This window comes from Ooceraea biroi, chromosome 11, assembly GCF_003672135.1.
Source record: "Ooceraea biroi isolate clonal line C1 chromosome 11, Obir_v5.4, whole genome shotgun sequence".
Taxonomy (NCBI): domain Eukaryota; kingdom Metazoa; phylum Arthropoda; class Insecta; order Hymenoptera; family Formicidae; genus Ooceraea; species Ooceraea biroi.
Window position 1 is genome coordinate 13,265,996 of NC_039516.1, and position 15,190 is coordinate 13,281,185.

Genomic DNA, 15,190 nt, shown 5'->3' on the forward strand with positions numbered 1-15,190 from the left:
ATATCCTCGAAAGCAACAGTTGGCGGGGGAGTCGGGTGAGCCGACAGGCGCACTCGCGTCGACAGAAGACACGAACGCGAGTGCAACGAGGAAAGCTTGACGGAACGTACGCGGGCGATGGGGTGCGCGCATGAAGAGCGACAGAGAGAGACGAGAGAGAGAGAGAGAGATATGAAGAGAGGGAGTCGGAAATCGGACGGACATGCGTAAGATTCGACGATACGGAGACGATATATCTCAGGAAAGCAGTCGCGTTGAAACGGCGTCGAACGTCGGACGCGCGAGCGTACAGCGGGCAGTTTTGAATGGTCCAGTCACGCCGCAGACTCCGTAGGACGATCCGCGCGTAACGGAGCGTTCGCTGGGGTGGCAAACGAGTACGAATTGAGCGTAAGGAATAATTTCACGGCCAATTAATTGGCGTGATCCGAGATCCGTTACCGTAATCTCGAGGGTTCGTTACGTAAACCGCGCGAAGGTGCCGGCGCGAACTTGCGTCCAACTTGGGGAAGAGATATCGGAAAGGCAGCGGAATAAATGATAACGATACCTGTATATCGATAGATAGCAGTTCGACGAATAGGATACGAAAATATTGACGTTTACGATGACGCGATGTGCAGCGACAAGTGCCAAGTTGCGCCGCGCGACGTAAAGACGCTCGATGGACGCTCGGAATTTTTCGCGAGGGAGAGATGCATTAGTGCAGTCCCGTGCGTCACGTAACCCACATTTCTATTACAAGTACTGTCATAAATATTGAAAAGTAGCGCTAGAACGTCCGACAACGCGCGATTCGTACGTAGAAAGGAAAGATTCTTCCCGGAAAGGATCCATAGAAATGCGCAGGGAAATGCGAAGAACCGGAAGAACCGGAGACGGACACCTTATTCGTACAAGCCGTTTATTGCAACTCTGCTCGTTCTAGTTGCGCGTGTTACCAATTAACAATTATTATTATATCGGAAATAAATTGAACATGTATCCCTATATTAACGAAAAGAGAATTGGACAATTATCAGAAAGGTACAGTTAAATCGTTAAAATATCCAAGTCTATTTCGTAGCTTTCCTGAATAACCGAATCATTTATATTAATGCAGGATGCGATAGATCGATTTCCCGTGTTCCGGCTCGGCTCAAGATCGAAGAGTCGAAATACACGTAACCCAGATCATAGCATCAGATCCGGAGGCGCCACGACGGATGATAAATAATTAAGTTGCTATTATCCGCGGCGCGTGGTGGACGTTCACCAGCGCTTATCATCGCGATATAAACAGGTGTAGCATCGGCGTGCTCGGCACACTATGCGTCCCGACGTTCATGACGGACAACACCCGGCACGATGAGCCTCCGCGGGCCGGCCGTCGTTTTCAGCTAGAGTAAAGAAGAGATACCGGCTGACAATTGACGCGTCGTTACGCAAATTTCGCGAGAATCCCGACGGGCCTGTGCGAATAAACCGAGTCAATACCTTTTCACGGCACGGCGACGAGAAGAAGGCGAGAGACGAACGTAAAGATCAATTGAACGTGACATCCGAGGCGCGACGAGACTTCTCCTCCGAGAATTCCTGAACGCTGGACGGTGAGTACTCTTGTATTTCATTTTTCGGCCATGTGAAGCTCACGTCGCGACGGATCGACGTTAAGCCGGGAAAATGCGTGCTTTCCCGAGACGATCGAAAACTATAGGTACACCAGCGATTCCATTCGAGCGTTGCAATGAGCAAAGTAAGGTGATAGCGGTATCATATGATACCGCGGCCTTGCACCGATGCTGACATATCGGTCTTCCTGCTGCCTGCCAATGAACGATAGACGGAGAGATAATGCAAGACTCGATTCCGACGTTATTAATTTTTTGTATGAAAGATAACGATTTCCCCCCCAAGGTTTTCACGTCGACCAGAACAAATGACGCGGAAAAGAATGATTCTAATTACTACCGCTTTCACACTCGTTGCTATGGTTTTGTCACGTGCTACGTCCAAGACAATTTGCAACTTTACATAAATTCACTTGATGAATTTATTGTACGCGCGGTGCCGCTAAAAACAGCGAAGCGAGCTCTATTTCTAGCCGCACTGCTAGTTAATCTCGGCACGGTGATATTGAGCGCAACGATTATTTAGTTGTTATGCTAATTATTATGCCACGATAGTATGCATTAACAATACCGCACCATAATGACGCGTAATGTTTCCAAGTATACGGCTCGAAACGCGATCGGTCAATTTTGACTTTGCGTAAATTGTGGAATTGATTCAGCGGTCATACATTCAACAGAGATAATGTTTGCTTTTCAGCAAACAAAACATCGCTCTTTTGACGCATATAAGTATGACATAATCAACGCTTATGAACACAACACAGACTCCTAGAAATCTTTTAATCAAAGTGTTTTCTCATTTACCGCGGTTCAACGAGCAAAGTCGTAGCACACTGATCAACATAAGAGGTTCATGAATAAACATGGAGACTGACTCTGAAACATTTTACATCGCAGGATAATCCGAAAAGGAACACCTTGCACGGCGACCTTGCTTACTTTTTCGCGCGTGGTAAACTTCCGGCTTGACATCTATACGTGTTTGATCGTCACGCCGATCACACTCGTAAACAATCAATCTGGTCGCATCTTCGCGCTGTACTCTGAGCGAGAACGGTGCGCTTGAATTCCGGAGAAAGAGGGATAAAGGAAACGGAAAACGAGAAGAGTGACGGAAGAGAGGATAACGAAAGCGACGAACAATATCCGCGAACGCGTTTGAAACGGGCTCGATAAATTCATAGCGCGTGATTAAGGGCGGCGCGGCTCCTGTCCGACGCGTGTGCGATCGTTACAGTTGCAAACGCGGTAACAATGGCAATGTGTTAAGCTGCTTACAGGAAACAATAGAGATTCGGAGCTGTTCGCTCATCTAACCGAATCTTCGCACGTGGGATCTGCCGGATGCTGATTATCGTCACTTCGGGATATCGATATTATGCATGTAGGGAAAGAGGCGCGCGTGTAATCCGGCATCGTATTCAGCGATCTCTTCGAGTTGCGTTAACCATCGTTAGCCTCGACACGGCGCATGCTATCGGGATTATTTGCGCTATCATCTGGAATGGTCGCTGGAAAAACCTACATGGAAAATAATTTAAATTGTCATAAAAAAATATCGATTACGCGGAGAGATAAGAACACACGTGCGCTGCATGCAATATATATTTTTGTCACGCTACGTTGCTGTAAATTGCTGTCTGCTGCTGTGCGAGACACGATCGCATAGAGAGAAAAAGAGTGTCATTAATCTAATTACGTCATCTTATCATTCTTGATCTAACAATAAGAGGACAGAACTTCACGTATACCTTTTTGCTTTATGTGCTATGGAATTCCTATTTGGTCTATGTATTTCAATACTCTTCTTTTAAACCGTCTTTTAAGTTCAATACATTACAATTCATCATTTTTTGTCTTCAATCAACGATTGTCCTTTAGATGGATATTTCTTTAAAACCCGTCGCATTTAGAAATCGCGAAATCTGGAAGAATCACTCGAGAAAATTGGAAAAGATCTCTCAGAATTTTCCGACGAAGATCTTCGGCGCGAACGGTAAGTAATGCCTCAATGCAATCAACGCTGTTTTATTTTGAAAATCATGCTATCTTATCATAAATCGGAGCAACCATGCGGATACGGATGATATTGATGAAGAGATTTATATATGGTATCAATCTTAACGATCGCACGGTCATATGCCATAAAGAATGTTTATCTGAGAACACACAATTAACTGCAGCGATAGCCGCGATTTACTATCAGTCACACCTTGCCACCAACTATTATACGCCATTATATTATAACTATTGAATATCAAAAATGAAAGAAAGCACTAACTTTTCTATAAAAGGAAAAACGAAAAAAGAGCGTCGCTAAATTATATTGATCTTTCTGGACGAGCCATATAAATATAAATGAGTAGTAATCGGAAGCGAACGAATGAATTCAAACAATCGATCGTCGGTTTTACATTGATAAGATTATTCATACTTGAAAACTTGGAAATGTAAATTAAAAGAGCTCTCGGCTTGCTCGTAATGAACAGCACTCATAATGAAGTGAAACGTCGCACCACGTGCATTTGAAAGGTCAACAGACTTGTGCTCTACGCGAATAACCGCACTGAATGAATCAATCGAGAATTGAAAGTGTTCTGTCGAATGTGTCGCGACCAGTAACTCACATCGGGACGTGTGCGCGGAGTAATTAATTCATAAGCAAGGTTTTTCCCTTTTTCCGCTTCGTTTTTAAGCTCTCTTTGCCGCTAATCGCCAAAGCTTTCCGCCGTAAATGCTCTTACGTAAAAGCTATCAGACACACGTGAAACGAACGAACGTGAATACATTATATCATTTCGCAACATCTTCGATAATGATCTTCATCATGTTACGCGACATTTGATTCGGCCTTTGTGTCGGTACAAAAATCATATCGTACTATGGCGCAGCGTGGTTCTACTCGCTTGTGAGTAACGAGAGATATTGAATTAATTGCTCTTAACATCCGATCATCTTGGGTTAATGTTGGCGATACAACGTTATTGCGATCGAATTTGCCAGCGATAAAGCAAAAACGACAGCTACGCGAACGCGCATAATGAAAATTGTATGAACGTTAATTGGAGTTAAGCTAGGATGTTGGGGAATAAACTGTAGCACCCTTTACCCTACGGTTAATTACGGTACCCTCCTTGCGGATCGTAGGGGAACTGAGCTCATCATGCGAAAGAATTATTTCCACCGTTTGTATTACACAAACTTGCGTAATTAAATTTTCTGTTAAATATTTTTAGTTAAATATTTTTAAACGATTTTTCTTATCCAATTATTAATTCTATTTATTTTCTGCAGTTAATTCATTATTAAAAAGACAAATACGAATGCAAATGGAAGCAAGCAAATAATCATGCTCATACATACGTTCTTTCTTTTTCTATACAAATGGAAGCAAGCAAATAATCATGCTCGTACGTACGTTCTTTCTTTTTCTATCGCAGTTTCATTATGATACTGTTTAAACAAAGTGTAATGCAATAGAACACACGCGACGAAATATCCGCATTTTAACATTCTATTTACAGAGCGTGGCGGATCTGCACTCGAGATCCAAAAGTTACGATTAAATCGCTCCAATTATTGCAAAAAGTCAATACTCCAATTAAGAGTCTTATTGTTAGTGACACTTTATCCATTTGCTCGCTTGACAGAAAAGCCAATTAAACAAATGAGAGGAGAAGGTAGTTCGAGTAGAAGCATTAAAAACTCGCCGGTGAGCTGCATCTCGCGACGAATTGAAGCGGGCGTGTAAAACATCTGCACAAGTCAGAAATTATCGCCCACCGCACTGACTGAAAAAATTGCCGACGTATAATCGGTAAATTCAGCAATTTCCAGTGTCATTATACGCGTTCCGCAGCATTACTCGGCGCGGTCAGGTCTAAATTCAATAAAGCAACACACATCGCCGCCGTCATGCACACACGTCGCGCCAGCCGTCTGTCTGCCAATCGCACACACGTGATTAAATTACACGCGGATACGTGTATCCGTGCGCGGCCGCACGCGTGCGGACTTTGACGGTTTTTTCACGGATACCGACAAATCGAACCGCGGCACGAGTGCGACGGGAAATATTGACGCACTTCCGCCGCACGAGCTCTCGATCCCCGCGTCGCGTCGCGTTCCGATTTCGAGGGATGGCGAGTCACCACCAATGGATGAACCGAGAATTATGTGGGCGACTCTGTTAAAATATTGGCGAAACCGGATGACGAAAGAAGTGGTTCATCGAAATATGATCTCACTCGATGCGTCTAGTATCGTGATGCGCCCGGGGAGAAAGAGTACGCGAGAGGAATGAGGGCAAAAATGACGCGAGGGAATGCAGAAAACTCAGAACCGCGCTTTTTCGTGACTATAATTCATTACGTGACTATTCTTGGCACGTGCCTACTATTTGAGTCACCATCGATCCACGGGAATAATTACAGAACACAATAATGTCAATTAATCGATCAATAGGAAAAGGAAGAATACTTTTTTTTTCCTAGGCTGAACGCGTTTGGAATTCGTCAAACAGCCGTAAGTGGAAAAATGAGATTAGTTACCTGATAAAATTCCCAATACGTACGCACCGAATCGTTTTGTTAATCCAAATACAAATAATGCTCGATTTTTCGGTAAAAGTACGGTATGCAACAAATCTATGTGTAATCCAATGCAACATGAAAGAACGTTACTGCGTTGTACAGCGTTAAGAAGCACAATGAACTATGTAAATATATAAAAACACGAAAAAGCTACTATACCGAAATAACATCGCGAGGGCGTATTTTTTAATTCATAACTTATCCGTCATGTGTTTTCTCCCGCGAGAATAACGCAAACGAGGAAATATATAATTAATATCTATGTACGAAACGTTAGCAGAGGTCAAAGGTGAAAGACAAAGACGAACAAAAAATGGACCGCATATGCGAACGTCGACATCAAAGCGCGTTAAAAATCGTAATAAAACACGAGAGTAAAATATAAAACGAACGCGCACTTCCGAGAAAACGCGACGTGCTTTCGCGGAATTCGGAGTCGACCGATACCCGCCAATAACAAGCGCGAACGGGCGGTTATTTACGAATATATCTGCCGATCTTACTCGAGATAATCACTGCGAGATCATTCTGCTTTCTTCCGAAATCTAGCAAACCATCATGATATACGTTACTTGATCTTCTTACCTGATGATAAGAGTAAACGGTGCATATGCAGTGTATTGCGATACAAATAAACAAAATGTAGTCGTAATTACGATCTATCTTTCGTTACTCGATTATGCTCGCCACACGCAAGCCACGTGTTCTGATTCCGCACAAGCTTCTGATTCCGCTATTTTTGTCTAACGAGACGCGCTTTCCTTCTCGGTAATCACGCACGTTCTTATTATGATAATTATCTGTGAACGTCGCGATTAGTAGAGAATGATTACGTTGCGGTCCACGCAATTGTCATTAACAAATCTTACGTCTTTTTTGTACCACAACGTTTACGTTACGTTACGTTACGTTTGAAGAGAGTTGCGAGATAAGAAGCACGACGAACGCGCATTTCCGAGAAAACGCGACGTGCTTTCGCGGAATTCGGAGCCGACCGATACCCGACACAATAACAAGCGCGAACGGGCGGTTATTTACGAATATATCTGCCGATCTTACTCGAGATAATCACTGCGAGATCATTCTGCTTTCTTCCGAAATCTAGCAAATCATCATGATATACGTTACTTGATCTTCTTACCTGATGATGATGATGATGGCGGTGGTGGTGGTGAGGATCCTTTGCTGCCCGACATTTCCCAGCAATTTCCAAGCTCCCTGCCTTGCTCCGATGATGACATTCCATGGTAGCACTATCACTAATCACTCGCGCGCGTAAATTCTTATCGCGATCACTCCCGAATACCGTACACGTCGCGAATACGCAACTGTCACGCAGTATATTCGCAATTCGCGGAAAATCATATACGCGAAACCGCAAACGGCCGGCACTTGGATCAGACGATTCTAACATGGCGGTCGGCTTCGCGGGCGATCGAGACGACGACGGGCGAGCGCGGCCGATCTTGGCCGACCGAAATTTTATCGCGTACGCCGAAACTTCTTCATCCCGGTTTCGAAGTTTCTTTCAGGACTTTTGCACGATCGCGATCGCGACACGCTTATTCTCGAGTGCCACGGAATCTTGATTATGTATATTCACGAATATCGTACAATGTAATCATTCTCGCGCGATAAATCCGCCGAAATGTGGACGAAATATACGTGACGATAGTTGAACTTACGCAAATCAAACTCTAACATGGCGGTCGGCTTCGCGGGCGATCGAGACGACGACGGGCGAGCGCGGCCGATCTTGGCCGACCGAAATTTTATCGCGTACGCCGAAACTTCTTCATCCCGGTTTCGAAGTTTCTTTCAGGACTTTTGCACGATCGCGATCGCGACACGCTTATTCTCGAGTGCCACGGAATCTTGATTATGTATATTCACGAATATCGTACAATGTAATCATTCTCGCGCGATAAATCCGCCGAAATGTGGACGAAATATACGTGACGATAGTTGAACTTACGCAAATCAAACTCTAAGATGGCGGTCGGCTTCGCGGGCGAGCGAGACGACGACGGGCGAGCGCGGCCGATCTTGGCCGACCGAAATTTTATCGCGTACGCCGAAACTTCTTCATCCCGGTTTCGAAGTTTCTTTCTTTCAGGACTTTTGCACGATCGCGATCGCGACACGCTTATTCTCGAGTGCCACGGAATCTTGATTATGTATATTCACGAATATCGTACAATGTAATCATTCTCGCGCGATAAATCCGCCGAAATGTGGACGAAATATACGTGACGATAGTTGAACTTACGCAAATCAAACTCTAAGATGGCGGTCGGCTTCGCGGGCGAGCGAGACGACGACGGGCGAGCGCGGCCGATCTTGGCCGACCGAAATTTTATCGCGTACGCCGAAACTTCTTCATCCCGGTTTCGAAGTTTCTTTCTTTCAGGACTTTTGCACGATCGCGATCGCGACACGCTTATTCTCGAGTGCCACGGAATCTTGATTATGTATATTCACGAATATCGTACAATGTAATCATTCTCGCGCGATAAATCCGCCGAAATGTGGACGAAATATACGTGACGATAGTTGAACTTACGCAAATCAAACTCTAAGATGGCGGTCGGCTTCGCGGGCGAGCGAGACGACGACGGGCGAGCGCGGCCGATCTTGGCCGACCGAAATTTTATCGCGTACGCCGAAACTTCTTCATCCCGGTTTCGAAGTTTCTTTCTTTCAGGACTTTTGCACGATCGCGATCGCGACACGCTTATTCTCGAGTGCCACGGAATCTTGATTATGTATATTCACGAATATCGTACAATGTAATCATTCTCGCGCGATAAATCCGCCGAAATGTGGACGAAATATACGTGACGATAGTTGAACTTACGCAAATCAAACTCTAAGATGGCGGTCGGCTTCGCGGGCGAGCGAGACGACGACGGGCGAGCGCGGCCGATCTTGGCCGACCGAAATTTTATCGCGTACGCCGAAACTTCTTCATCCCGGTTTCGAAGTTTCTTTCTTTCAGGACTTTTGCACGATCGCGATCGCGACACGCTTATTCTCGAGTGCCACGGAATCTTGATTATGTATATTCACGAATATCGTACAATGTAATCATTCTCGCGCGATAAATCCGCCGAAATGTGGACGAAATATACGTGACGATAGTTGAACTTACGCAAATCAAACTCTAAGATGGCGGTCGGCTTCGCGGGCGAGCGAGACGACGACGGGCGAGCGCGGCCGATCTTGGCCGACCGAAATTTTATCGCGTACGCCGAAACTTCTTCATCCCGGTTTCGAAGTTTCTTTCTTCAGGACTTTTGCACGATCGCGATCGCGACACGCTTATTCTCGAGTGCCACGGAATCTTGATTATGTATATTCACGAATATCGTACAATGTAATCATTCTCGCGCGATAAATCCGCCGAAATGTGGACGAAATATACGTGACGATAGTTGAACTTACGCAAATCAAACTCTAAGATGGCGGTCGGCTTCGCGGGCGAGCGAGACGACGACAGGCGAGCGCGGCCGATCTTGGCCGACCGAAATTTTATCGCGTACGCCGAAACTTCTTCATCCCGGTTTCGAAGTTTCTTTCAGGACTTTTGCACGATCGCGATCGCGACACGCTTATTCTTGAGTGCCACGGAATCTTGATTATGCATATTCACGAATATCGTACAATGTAATCATTCTCGCGCCATAAATCCGCCGAAATGTGGACGAAATATACGTGACGATAGTTGAACTTACGCAAATCAAACTCTAAGATGGCGGTCGGCTTCGCGGGCGAGCGAGACGACGACGGGCGAGCGCGGCCGATCTTGGCCGACCGAAATTTTATCGCGTACGCCGAAACTTCTTCATCTCGGTTTCGAAGTTTCTTTCTTTCAGGACTTTTGCACGATCGCGATCGCGACACGCTTATTCTCGAGTGCCACGGAATCTTGATTATGTATATTCACGAATATCGTACAATGTAATCATTCTCGCGCGATAAATCCGCCGAAATGTGGACGAAATATACGTGACGATAGTTGAACTTACGCAAATCAAACTCTAAGATGGCGGTCGGCTTCGCGGGCGAGCGAGACGACGACGGGCGAGCGCGGCCGATCTTGGCCGACCGAAATTTTATCGCGTACGCCGAAACTTCTTCATCCCGGTTTCGAAGTTTCTTTAGGACTTTTGCACGATCGCGATCGCGACACGCTTATTCTCGAGTGCCACGGAATCTTGATTATGTATATTCACGAATATCGTACAATGTAATCATTCTCGCGCCATAAATCCGCCGAAATGTGGACGAAATATACGTGACGATAGTTGAACTTACGCAAATCAAACTCTAAGATGGCGGTCGGCTTCGCGGGCGAGCGAGACGACGACGGGCGAGCGCGGTCGATCTTGGCCGAGCGCGGCCGACCGAAATTTTATCGCCTACCCCGAACCTCCAAGGCTCCAACCTCGATTTCAAAGTTTCGTTTTTCGCGATTTTTTACACGATTGCGGCCATGACACGTTCGCTTTCGAATGCCACGTAATCTTCACCATATATACTCGCGAATATCGTACAACACGGTCGCTTACCTTCCGTAAATCCGCCGGGATTTATAAAAAGATATCTGACGATAGGATCACTCGCGGTATGACTCGAGGTATGACTCTAACACTAAAGTGACGACGGCTTCGCGGGCGATCGAGACGACGACGGCCGAGCGCGGCCGATGTTGACCGATCTTGGTCGATAACGCGAATCCTTATGTATCCCTGACGAATCTACATCATTGCAGTTTCGGAATGCGATTTCTCTTGCGAATTTACGTACGATTGTATTCACGACACATTTCTCTCTTAACGAGGTGTAATCATAATCAAGTATACTCACGAATGTCGCACACCAAGAGCGCTCTCGTGCGGTAAATCCGCTAAAATACGGAAAAGGAGATACGGTAAGTAAATTGCACGGGTAAATCAAAATCTATTATGGCGGTCGCTTTCGCGAGAATGCCGGACGTTAGCCGGCGGAAATGAGCGAAGTTGCCCGAAGGACATCGTACTTGAAAAATTCCGAAATATTTGGTTAACACGCGCGTCTTTAATCCCGCAGAATCAAATTGCGTTTTTCACGGTCGGACATACGTTAGATGCGTGCTGTTTAATTTGTCGAAATACAAGAGGAAGAGGACGTTATGTCGGTCGACGACGAGGGACATATTTCGAGATAACAAGGATTGCGGGAAACGGTGAACACCGCAAATGAGCCGAGAAGGATCATCCTACAAATTCATGAGGAATTTCGCGGTGCAGGTACGTTCATTTATTCCTTTATTTTTATACGCAGCGTAAAACGTAATTAAAACATAAAGTTCTCGCAATAATATACCAACAAATGCGTTGGTAACGAGCATCAGCTTCCACACGCAGTCGAAGAGTAAAGTGAGCAAAAGTTTTGAAGTGAGCAAAAGTTTTGAAGTGATCGAGACATAAAACTGTATTTAAATTATGCGGCGCATGCACACGGAAGGATTTCACGAAATTCTGAATCGTAACGAGATGCATAAATAGTTAAGCTTTGATAATATATCGCGGAATGTTTCTATCGCGAAATTGTGTCACAGTAATCGCGCGAGTTAACCTCAAGCTTCACGAGGACCCTTTAAATTCGAGGAAGTATCATCGGGTAATAAAATATTTTTCAAACAGTTCAGACATCAATATGTAAACACGGACTATTGACCGTCTCGAAAAGCAAGGTAAATATATTATAAATAATCTCTCTTGCGCTATTTATAATAGACTTTTATCCTCAGAAATATTTTCAAGATATTTCAGATATAGCTTGAGAATGAATGAATTATTACGTTATTTAATTGGAAACACGTCGCCCTTAGGTCTCTCCTTCGTTCTATTACACGCCGTGAAATTCCGTCCTTGTTCCCAAGGCGCGAGAAACGTTTAAGCACAGCAATTTGCGTGAGATAATTCGTCTTTAATCGTTACATGTTAATTGATATCGATTTTCACAGCGCGCACACACAACTACATATTCATCGCCGTATATAGCTGTGCTATTTCGTTAAGAACAAGAAGAAAAACGTGATTCTTTGTAAATTGACACTTGTTTATTGAAAGGCGATATGTAATTATTAGAAAAGGCTTTCGTCACGTTTCATTTTTCGTCACGGCAAATTTGCTGTTTCGCAAAAATGATTACGTGAATCAATAGCGTTTTACATCAATATTATTACGTATTCTTTTATCACGTTTTAAAAAGATTGACCTGTCTTCTTTGCAAATACCACTTCGGTACGTAAGAAACGGGAAGAATATTCTCTTGTAAAACGGATCATTTGTAAGAAATGTAGACTCGCGAGCAGACACAATCGAAAGCCCTCGTTCAATCAGACAACCGAAGATCGATCTGACATTTTCCCCTGCGAGTGTTCTTCACGACACTGATAACCGATTTCTTCCTTCGACGCGCGATCGGGAATTTTCTCACATTTAAAAACCACGTATCTTTCAAGCTGTAAGAAAGATATTAATGTGAAATTATTTAAAAATGTAATTGATCTTACATTAGTATATTTTTATATTTAATATCTTTTTGCATAGTTATTCTTTTAATTTTTTCTTTCTACTTTTTAGTCTATTTCGTATAATTTTTTATGCATTATTTAACTCTCTCTCTCTCTCTCTCTCTCTCTTTGTTTCTGCGTTAAATGGAAATACACTATAAAATGTTCCGAAAAATTATAGATCACACATCACTCTTTTGATAAGTCTGATCTCCGATAAGAACGTCGCAAAGAATAGTTTCAAGCAAGCGGCATAAATATGGATTTGTTTTTCTGGATGAAATGTGCACTGTAGCGCGCCGCGACACTTCTTTGCATAAAACAACATTACATTAAACCAATAAGTGGGAAATACGTCGTCAGGTTCTTCCGCACTCGACGGATCCATTTGTGGACTTTTAGCGAGAAAACTTGTTTTGCTGTCGCTTGAAAATATGAGAAATTTAAAAATCGATAAGCCCACTGCTGCCTCGCAATACACGAAGACGACTAATTAAAAGGTAGAAGAAGCTTGTAGAGGAAATAGTCGTTGAAAGAGAGCTTTCATTCGAAAAGGAAAAAATCAATTATTACGTAATAACTAATTTTATATATATTTTCTTCATACAAATTCTTAACATATAGAAACTGCTAGTGCTACAGATAAATTATATCTTCTTTTAACATTTAAATTTTTTAAGTGCATATTTTCATCTTAATATTTAATCATTTTCATTTCAATAAAATTGACTAATATTAGTCATAATTTTCTCGCAAGAAGATTGAATATATCATCTTATTAATACAACGGCACACCTTTATTGATAACGACGTGTGTTAATTGTGAGATGACACTTGATGAAGTAAACCAATTAGCAATGACCGATGATGTTGCGTTAAGGCCAAGGTTCCCTCTTTTGTTTTGTGCTATCGATCGACAGTCCCCCTTCTTGCCACTTGGGATTATACTAATGAAGTTACTCATGGAGAGCCTTCGTCAAAATGCATACAAGATTCCGTTGCAAAACTACGACGTCGCGAAGATAAATCACTTAGAATTTCCATTATTATGCGACGCAGTTGGAACGCATCGACATAGCTCATTTTATACCTTCTCAGTAAGGTGCAATATTAGGCGCAATATAATAAGCAAAATATTTAAACGGTTTTATGATAAACCGCTGTAATAACCGTAGAGAAAGTGGGACTCGCGTGTATGTAAAAGACATCACACGATCGTGACAATGATTGGTTTTTATTGCGACGATGTTTGCCAACGTGACATTCTATTTCTGTAGTCGCACGCACCACGAAGAATCAGTACCTTCGTAATTAAGTTGGGTCGTGACCTTTGTGTCGCGAGCAAGGGGTTACTGTTAACTTAACAGCGTGATCGAGGGAGTGAGATGTGTACTGTTATCCCTCCGATCGTCTATGAGTCCCGTGTGAGGCAAACTTTAGCCTTGGAAAAAAAGAGTCCAATTACTTACTGAGGATATTAATCGCCACGAATAGAATTAATTCGTAGAAAATATTTTATCACTTACAAGAGCCTTCTGTGAATCTTCACGGAAATTCTCTTGAAAATTACTTGTTCTCGCCACGTAAAAATACGTTAAAAATATCGTAAGAGACATCATGCTCAGATTAATTATAATGGAACATATTCATCGTGAGAATTATTCGGAACGTTTCCAGCTATTACGAACTTGAGACAAATTATCCGCATAGTGGAATTATATGAAACTGCTATTAATGTTTGTAACAATTGCGAGGTTCTCGCTTGAAACATTTCGCGTGGCTGTATGATGATTATCACACAGATATAACTTTATTTCATTTACAGCACGCGAATCACGCTGTATTTGATCAACGTGTCCTTTTGCGCGAGCGAGAAACAAACGTTATTTCGATGAAGCGAGCGACAATGTGCGCTTTCTTTGACGAGGAGATGAGCATCTCCATTCGATATACGCCGGTATATATATACGAAGAAACAATGGAGTCACGCTAATACAATTAAAATTAATTCTCGCGCGACACAAGCAAAACAATCGTGTCGTATGTGCAATACATTAAATTGATTAAATCATTGTACGTAATCGTTCAGTATGCAATACGAAGAATCGATGATTCGCCGGCGTAAGTAAGCGGGAATTCACCCCGAACGCCAATTAGCAATCAACACGATCCGAGATGAATACACGTCATCTGTTAAAACAACGAGCTCCGCTAACAAATGTACCACCCGCCGACTCGCACAATGGGATACCGTACGGCTTCCTCTTATTCGCTCCTTCGACGCCTTGTCAGCGAACATAATCACACTTAACGTCCATCGATCGTGTTACGTCGACAGAAATGACCGAAAGAATGTATGTCATGGTTTCTGTACCACGTTTTTAGATATCGTTTTTTTTCTTGTATTATTCCGTGACGTGTCG

At 43.4% G+C, this 15,190-nt stretch overlaps 1 protein-coding gene across 5 annotated transcripts in view; it reads left to right on the forward strand.

Moving 5' to 3' along the window:
* The first annotated feature begins 114 nt into the window (after positions 1 to 114).
* Positions 115 to 15,190, forward strand: part of LOC105275377 (secretin receptor) — a 41,058-nt gene continuing 25,982 nt past the window's right edge. The window contains exons 1-3 of one of the 5 annotated variants that reach the window (XM_011332171.3): positions 115 to 1,026; positions 1,103 to 1,589; positions 11,297 to 11,496. The gene's annotated coding sequence lies outside the window, so the exon portion shown is untranslated. The remainder of the gene's footprint in view (positions 1,027 to 1,102; positions 1,590 to 11,296; positions 11,497 to 15,190) is intronic. The other 4 variants (XM_011332174.3, XM_011332176.3, XM_011332170.3 and 1 more) reach the window with 4 other exon arrangements.